This window comes from Ambystoma mexicanum, chromosome 5p, assembly GCF_040938575.1.
Source record: "Ambystoma mexicanum isolate Mex_15411 chromosome 5p, UKY_AmexF1_1, whole genome shotgun sequence".
NCBI lineage: Eukaryota > Metazoa > Chordata > Amphibia > Caudata > Ambystomatidae > Ambystoma > Ambystoma mexicanum.
Window position 1 is genome coordinate 1,107,454,827 of NC_090930.1, and position 9,871 is coordinate 1,107,464,697.

Sequence of the window (9,871 nt, forward strand, 5' to 3'; positions counted from 1 at the left end):
GGTCCCGCCTCCTGGTCACCCCACTCCCTCTCCTCCTCCTCACCTGATGCTTCGGGTTCCTGTCTTTCCTCGAACCTCTTCTGCCACAAGGCTTTTTTTTTGGTGTGCAGATAGGGTCTGCCGCGGGAGGAAGCCACCCTGACCCTTGGACAAGAGGTCTAGGAGGGGCCCCCCTTGCGCGACAGACTTGTCAGGGGAAAAAGCCTCACGGCATAAAAAACCCCTCTGCCAATCAGCAGTTCTTTCTTCAGATGGTGAGTTGATGGGGAGACCCAATAACGATGCGAACGTATCCAGAATGGAAGAGCACTGGAAGGATCCCAAGCAGAGCACTAGGCGGTGGAAAGGCAAAGGAATGGGAATGCAGGCAGAGCAAGGGAGAAGAGAGCGTTGAGGTGGGAAGCGGGAGCGAGGCAAAGAGAAGGGGAGTAAGCTGGAGCGGGCGTGGGAGGCGCGCATAAGCGAGCGAAAAGGAAACAGTAAGGGGGAAGCAAAACGAAAGGAAGAGTAAAAGGAAAGCAGCGTATCAACCCGGAAGCCTAGACGCGAGGTTGCAACGCTTAGGCTTCCGGGTTGAGCGCCCGGAAAAAGGCTTCCGACGGCATAGCCTGAAAGGCTAGACCATCACAATGCGATGCGTGGGAGCGTGGCGGCGTATTCAATGGCGGCCCATACGCCAATGGGGCCACAACCGCCAGCTCCCACGGCATGTGACAATAACTTACCCCAACCTCTTACTGAGTGCAGCACCATTAATAGCAGGAGGAATCAGTGCCCAGTTAGAATAGGGTGCAGCTGCTTTTAGAGCAGTCACTGTGAGGGCATGGGGTACATCAAGGTTCAAACAGTGACTGGGGTTAACTGGAGACCAACAGTCACAATGTGTACTTCTCCGTGCTGTGTGTGACCTATAGTGCAGGTAGTTCAAATATAGCAGTTCCTACAATGCAGCTAGTATCAAGATGAGAGCGTTAATCTCCAATACGGCTAATTTCAGGGTATATGCAGAACCTACAATGGGGCTAGTTCCAGATTGTATGCAGTGCTTATGATACAGCTGGCTTCTAGATGTGTGCATTTGCCTAGAGTACAGCTAGTTTTGGGAACATGTGCAGCATCTACTAGCTAAGTATGGAGCGCAGCACAATTCAGCACAATGTCCAGCTGGGGAGCTCAGCAAAGTTCAAACCAATTGTTAACCATTGAGCGCTGCACAGTTCGACCCAGTAGCGAAGTATGGAGCGCAGCACATTTCAGCACAATGGCAACTACAAAACATAGCACAGCTCAACAAAAGCTAACTAAGAAGCGCAGCACAGTTCAATACATTAGCTAAGCCTGGAGTGCAGCAAAATTGAGCACAATGGCTTACTATGGCGTGCAGCCCAGTTCAACACCAGCTAGATATGGAGCGCAGTACAGTTCAACCCGATAGCCAACTATAGAGTGCAGCACAGTTCAACGCAATAGCTTAGTATGGAGTGTAGCACAATTCAGCACAAAGCTAACTGTAGAGTGCAGTACAGTACAACACAAGCTAACAATGGAGTGCAGCACAGTTTAACACTACAACTAGGTATGGAGCAGAGCACACTGGCTATCTATAAACTTACAGTTCAACACAACGGCTATGGAATGCAGTACACTTCAACACTATAGCTAAGTGTCGAGCGCAGTACAGTTCAACACAATGGCTTACTGTGGAATGCAGCACAGATCAACACAATAGCTAAGTATGGAGTGCAACACTATTCAGCACAATGGCTAACTATAAAGCATAGCACAATGCAACAACAGATTAACTCTGGGGCTAAGCACAATTCAGCACAATGGCTCAATGTAGGGTGCAGCACAATTCAGCACAAAGATAACCATAGATCGCAGCACAGTTCACCAGAAGCTAAGTATCAAGCGCTGCACAATTTAGCACAAAGGCCAATTATAGAGTGCAGTACAGTACAACACTAGCTAACTATGGAGCACAGCACAGTTCAACACTGTAGCTAAGCATGGAGTGTAGCACAATGGCTCAGTATAGGGTGCAGCACAATGGCTAACTATGGGGGCAGCACAGTTCTCAACACTATAGCTAGGTGTGTAGCACAGCACAATGGATAACTATAGGGCAGAGCACAATGGCCAACTATAGAGAGCAGTATAGTTCAACACAGTGGCTAGATAAAGGGTGCAACACAGTTCAGCACAACGGATAACTATAGAATGCAGCACAGTTCAACACTATAGCTAAGGGTGGACCACATCACAATGGCTAACTATAGAGCGCAGCACAATGGCTAACTGTAGAGTGCAGCACAGTTCAACACAATGGCTAACTATGGAATGCAGCACAATTTAACACTATAGCTCAGTGTGGAGCTTAGCACAATGGCTAACTATAGAGCGCAGCACAGTTCAACACAATGGCTAACTATGAAATGCAGCACAGTTCAAAACTAAAGCTAAGTGGGGAGTGCAGCACAATGGCTGACCATAGAGCACAGCACAATGGCTAACTATAGAGCAAGCACAGTTCAACACAATGGCTAAATATGGAATGCAGCACAGTTCAACGCAATGGCTAACTATGAAATGCAGCACAGTTCAACACAATGGCTAACTATGGAATGCAGCAAAGTTCAACACAATGGCTAACTATGGCATGCAGCACAGTTCAACACAATGGCTAACTATGGAATACAGCATAGATCAAAACAATGGCTAACTGTGAAATGAAGCACAGTATAAAACTATAGCTAAGTGAGGAGTGGAGCACAATGGCTAACTATTGAGCGCAGCACAGTTCAAAACAATGGCTAACTATGAAATGCAGCACAGTAAAACGCAATGGCAAACTATGGAATGCAGCACAGTTCAACACAATGGCTAACTATGGAATGCAGCACAGTTCAACACAATGGCTAACTATGGAATGCAGCACACAGTTCAACACAATGGCTAACTATGAAATGCAGCGCAGTCCAAAACTAAAGCTAAATGAGGAGTGCAGCACAATGGCTGACTATAGAGCACAGCACAATGGCTAACTATAGAGCAAGCACAGTTCAACACAATGGCTAAATATGGAATGCAGAACAGTTTAACGCAATGGCTAACTATGGAATGCAGCACAGTTCAACACAATAGCTAACTATGGAATGCAGCACAGTTCAACACAATGGCTAACTGTGAAATGAAGCACAGTATAACACTATAGCTAAGTGAGGAGTGCAGCACAATGGCTAACTATAGAGCGCAGCACAGTTCAACACAATGGTTAACTATGGAATGCAGCACAGTTCATCACAATGGCAAACTATGGAATGCAGCACAATTCAACACAATGGCTAACTATGGAATGCAGAATAGTTCAACGGAATGGCTTGCTATAGGGCACAGCGCAGTTCAACACAATGGCTAATTATGGAATGCAGCACAGTTCAACACTATAGCTAAGTGAGGAGCGCAGCACAATGGCTAACTATATTGTGCAGCACAGTTCAACACAATGGCTAACTGTGGAATGCAGCACAGTTCAACACAAGGGCTAGCTGTTGGGCGCAGCACAGTTTTTATCCAACAGTTATTTGCTGTTGCTGCTGTGAGGCCTGGGGCTGGTAGGGTGGTTTGGGGGGGCACCGTTGGGGTTGAATTTAGGTTGAGAGTATGGGCTCACAGGGATATGAAAAAGATATGCACATATTTCTCCTTTCTTAGTAAGAGGAAGCCGAGAGCAGTGTGCTCTGCCTGGAAGGGCCTCTTTGCTCATGAGGCCATATAATATAAATCCATGCAGTAAAGCAGTCATTCAAAAGACCCAACGAGGCTGGGGGACTGTGGCTACCCAGGACAACCAGATGTCTAGATTTTAATAATTTTGTTCAACACTGCATTGCTCACAGCAGTATTGTCTGGGGGTGCAATAACTTGGTGTGTGTGTATGTGTGTGTATACATCCAATACACAAATATATTAGGCTACAAACTGGATATTTATATACAGTAGCTACAATACACAGAAAATAATGTACTGACTGTAATCTGGATGCATAGACAATTCTATACCACAGGCTGTCATCAAACTATAGTAAATGCTTACCAGTGAGAGAACGAATCGAATTCAAAATTCTCTCCATCACTCACCGATGTCTCTCAAACTCTGCTCATTCCTACTTCTCGCAGAGAATCTCCAAAACCACCTCTACCAGACCTACAAGAGCAATCTACAGCCACCGTCTGACCATTCCACGATTTTTGTGCACTAGAGTCAGGGGATCCAGCTTCCCAGCAACCGCCGCCCATCTCTGGAACACTCTGCCACTACACCTGCATGCAGAAACTTCCTACTGGCCTATTGGAAACAACTCAAACCAACACTATTCAGCTGACTCCTCTTGCCTCCCTTTTCTCCCTCTCCTTCCCGCCACCCACCTGCCTACCCTCCCCTCTCTGCACCTACCTGTTCTGTAGCAGCACCTTGAATGTGTGGGCTTTGAACCGTTTACAAATGTAAAAATAAGTAAATAAATAAATATTCCATGTGAGCTACAAAGCAATATTTCATTTCTGGATCCTCTTTATTTCATTTGAGCATGTGCGATGTTTGTGTATGTTAGATATATGTAAACATCCCATCCTTGCCCAATGAAAAAAAGAAAAGACAAACCAAAAAAGTAGAGCACTGACAGAGAGGTGGAACCCATCTCGCGTGGTTTCTCCCTTTTCAGAGCCCAGTGACAATCTCTGCTCTACTAATGCTCAGGTTATGAAGCAGATGCAAGCCTATTTATACTCAAAGAAGAGCCCAGTATGTCAGTATGACCCAGGTGTCCTCTTCTGGATGGCATTCAGGGCCTACGCTTCAAGATAGTAAATAGGGCATCTTTTTTGGAGCAGCAAAAACTCTGCCCATGGGCAGTTTGATGTATATCTATAGCCACACCATGGAGAGAGAGTGGAGTGTTGCACGTTTCTTTTTACATGTAGCCACAATATGATATACACAAGTAAATATGGAGCAGGTGATGCGCGGAGATGCAGGTTCTCATATTGCGGCAAAGGGCACATCACGTGTCACCTGAGATTCCAAATGACTAGGAAAAGTACTGTAGATTGCAGCTTTGCTCTAAAACAGGCATATTACAAATGTGGTTTTCTGCAAAGAACACTGGATCTTATATTGGGGGTTAACCCTTGTCCACCCCATGTGAACTAAAAGACTGCTGCTGCATATTTTTTTGTGCTGTACAATGAAGTTAATTTTGCATTTTATTTTATTTTATTGTTTAAAGTGCGGACATAGCTTGAGAGCAGTGGAGAGCGATACAGAGTGTGGGTAGACAGCGTTTGGGCTGGTATCTTTTAAGAGAAGCGCAGTACCGTAAATTGAGGTCTGTGCATTGGTACGTGCATCCATTGGCATTAGTCTTTGGTCAGGTATTGTTGGAAAAGCCATGTTTTGAAAGATTTGTAAATTTGGAGAATTGTGGGGCATTCTGCGCTGACACAGGGATTGAGTTCCAGAGTGAGAATGCGTGACAAGAGAAGGATTGTTTGTGGATCCTCTCTTTGCGGACGAGTTATGATTCAAGCCGGTTGGTTGATTTTCTGCGTGAGGCAAGTGTGCTACCCGATTTTTGGAGCTTAATCATCAGGTATGCTGCGGTGCTAATTGTGGCTGCTTTGTAGATGATTCATGCTGTTTTGAACAGTATTCAGGGCTGTAGAGGAAGCCAAAAATAGTTTCATAAGATGGGGGTGATTCACTCTAATGTCTGTGCACCCTTAATAAGATGTGCTGCAGTGTGGTGGACTGCTTTTAGGGGAGCCAGGTGAGCAGCTCGAAGCAGGGCCATCTTAACAGTTTCTGGGGCCCAGGGCACAGACAGCCTTGGGGCCCCCCTCAGAAACCCATGTTCTACTCCCACTCCCCTCAAAACCCATGTCACCACCCGGCCTCCCCTGAAACCGATGCACCCAATCTCGAAAATGAAGGGATTACATACATTGAGTCAAATTCAACAGATACCCGTCTAAGCTTTACATGGATTATCTAATTGTTATAAAATATAAACATTACACATCTCTGTGACCTGTTTCCACAAGGGGATGGAATATTAAGGACATTTTCACTTTGTTTTTTTGCATAATAGATTAATTTTGAAAGAAAATATTGGAAACAGATTTTAAGCAAGCATTTATTTAACAAAATCAAAACCTTACAGTTCAACCTGAACCTTTTTTTTCTGTATGAATTTGTCAAAAGTACAAGCACTTGAAAAACCATTACATGACAAGGCAGCACAGAAATGAAACAAACATGTAACAAACATCAACATTCGCTTAGCATTTCAGTTCATGCCCACAAAGCAAACAAATTCAAGTAATCCTAGAAAGAATTAGATGACAGTGAGGATATGCTTCGTACTGCCCAAGGCTGATGTGTCTGCAACACGAACAAGATTAAACTATATGTTTCCTTCTAGATTTGCGTATTTCAAAATCATTAATTATGTCAGAAGGCGTGCAGCGCATCGCGGGTGGATAGCAATTTGGGTTTCAAGGCCATCCATGTTATGCGCTGACCTTGTGCGGCAGTTCAGCACATAAACACGGATTGCTGTCTGTGTGGCACTGTGCGCCTGTGACCTCCCTGCTGCACAGTGGGAGAGATGTGCCTGGCCTTGGTTGGCGTGCTCTCTCTGGCCTAGCTTGTCTTTCATTGTGGTGGTGCATCCGGATGGATTTTTAGTCTTCTAGGGATGTCTGGTAGTGGAGCCCTATTATGGAATTCTGCTACTAGAGTCTCCACTTCAGTGCATGCATAATGTCTACTTACAGTCGGTATCCCAATTAGAAACCATTTCTATTTCAGGCAGGCAATGATGTCTCTGCTCAACTCTCATTTATCTTGTTAATTTATCAATCTTGTTACAAATCAAAATCAATCAAGCAATTTATTTCCATGGAAAACAGCTTGATTGCTTGGAAGTAATACGTTTTCCTTATCGTTTCGAAGGTCTAGACTATTAGCTTCTTTGGGTTTGTTCTCCACAACACACAAACACGCTGTCTACCTCGCGCCACCACACCCAAACTCAACTGCAGGTACGAGTTCTGAACGTTAGCGACATCCAGTCTGCTGAACTATGGGGACAGGTCAATTTATTTTCTCGGGGAAGAGGTGAGGCCAAGAGCTGCCCTTAAAGGCCCATGGAAGGACCCGGCATATTGCACGTTCTACAAAGCGCTTTATATGGCACATATTTACCAACGTTGGTAGTTATTTATCAATCTCAGAAGGATGAAAGACTGAGTTGGCCTTACTGGGATTCGAACCTGTGACCTGCAGATCACACACAGCTCACTGGCATATGTGTTACTACCTGTTTGTGTCTAACAAAAGTATAGTTTTGGGTGAGGCAAGTTGGTTGGCGCCGGTTGCAGCCAGTGTGGAGGTGTGGGGGCTGCGAGCAGGGAGTCGACCAATGTGGAAATATTAAAATGCAGAGGGTGCAGCCAAGGTTGGGACAACAGGACGGAGTGAGGGGACAGGGCAGAGCTAAGAAAGGGTGGATGTTGCTTATCGCCACGCAGCTCACAACTCCGATTAGCGCTCTGTCATGACAACCCCTCCCCCAGTTGCTTGGGTTTGGAAGAAATACAGTAGGTTACCGGCGTCTGCGCACAGAAAACTTTCAAGAATTTTCTGACAGAAAAATGATTAGTTCTGGTTTCACCTCAGTGAGAAAACAATGCCGTCCCGTGTGGATGTCTGTAAATTGGATGATATGTTTTGCCTGCAGCCTATGGGAATAAAGGGCTGGTTTCAATATATTCAAGAAAAGGTTGGGGGGGTTGGGAATGGATTTCAGTGTAAATACCAAATTACATATCATGGGCCCAGTTACAAATGGTTTCGACTGGATCCAAGCAGTGCTTTAAATCGGCCGGTCCTACCAAGCACTCTGTACCTACACCTATTTTTGAGCATTTGAGTACCAGCACTTCTCAACACCTTAAAGAGAGTACCGTTACTCAACCATGTTTCAAGGTGAAAATGAAAACTTTTCATTTCACTTTATCGCAACTTAAAGGACTAAGCTTGTGCAAACTTTGCTGGGGACAGAAGCGCCGTCTCCCTCCACCTCTCTCCACCACCCGCAGTGCCCATAATGTCTCCTTCAGAGCCCACCCTATGAAACAAAAGCAGAGACAAACATGCATCTACTGTGCTCTCAGCACACTAGGTGGGGAACACTGCTTCGCTAAGTGGCCTTCACCTGTTACTATTGATGTCCGCTGATGGAGCAGGGATTGATTTGGAAAGCCTGGAAATGTACTTTTTTAAGATGTTTCTTTGTTATTAGCAGTGCCTATTCTAATATGTAAATGTTTAAGTAATTGAAGTTGTGATGAAACCTTTTCGACGGAAAAATCGCACACAGCTCTAGTTACCTACCAAATTTCTCATTAGGCAATGAAAGCCAGCTATAATAAAACTCAATTTCTCAAGCTTATTTTAGAGCTATGATATCTGCTAGTTTGATACGCAAAAAAGAAAGTCTCATTCTATATAGATATTAAAACTTTCTAACACACTGCATAACAACAAACTGGAGGTTTGTGTGGAAGGATCTCAGAAACACTGCTTTACCAAAGTGTGCGCTCCTTGGCACATCATGTAATCTCACTGGGCATTGCCTGCTCCAGCCAGACATGCTGGTGCTAGGAGAATCACGTGACCTGTTAAATTAGAGCTGTGATTGGTACACTTGAAATGGCGGTGGGGGGAGCAAAAAGCAGACAGAATCATCAGAGACTTCACTTGCTCAGTTGAAGCCTTTTTTTTGTCACCACTGGAGCAGAGCCCTTGCCTGCAGGCTGAAGGCAGGCACGCGTCTCACTTTCTCGGCTCAGCACATGTGTGCCAACCAATAATTAATAATGAACAACACACACACATCCCAGCCGCCCACCAAAGTGAAGGACAGGTGGGTGCCCCCCTCTAGGGATCCCAGGATGGAGGCCCGAGGCATCAGCCTTGTTTGCCCTCCCATGAAGACATCACTCGCTGGGAGCCACGTCGGGAGGGCATTTCCCCATCGATGAGCTAGACCAAAAGGGTCCTGTACATGGTCTGGTAGTCCTGCAGCGTGGTGAAGGGTTTGATTTTGAGAAGGATGGAGATTCGGAGCCAGGCTGTTTGGGCTTTCTTGACTTTGTTTTTCTGGAAGTACAGGCTGCTGTCAATGGTGAAGCCTAAGGATTTTGCTGAGTGAAAGAGTTGTGTATTAAATCCTTAAAGGCGCACATCATTGAGCCATTGTTGGAGAAGTTGTTGTTTAGCGGACGGACCAATGAGGATGAATTCAGTCTTGGATGGGTTTAGTTTGAAGGAGGGGCAGTCAACATCCAGGACTGTATGATGGCTAAGTAATCGTGGAGATGAGTGATGTCATGCACACTATTTACTCTCATGTGCAGCTGAGTATCTTCCGCGTAGTGGGTGGGTGGCTATATTGGGATCTTTGAAGAGAGTGCCCAGAGGCTTCATTTAAAGGTTAAAAGGGAATGCTGAGAGGATGGAGCTTTGGGGGACTCCGAAGAAGACCTGGAGTCAGTTAGAATGCAATGAGTTCATCTGGACTGGCCTGGTATCTGCCCAAGAGGTAGGAGGTAAACCAATTCAGGACAGTGCCAGGGAATCCCATCCTGTTGGCAAGAAGGGAAAGGAGGATGCGCTGGTCGACAGTGTCAAATGCAGCTGAGAGGTCAAGGAGGATGAGGAGGCATGAGTCGCCCTTATCCATGATTTGGAGGGCATCATTCACCACCTGGATGGTGGCTGTCTCGATAATATGCTTGGGGTGGAA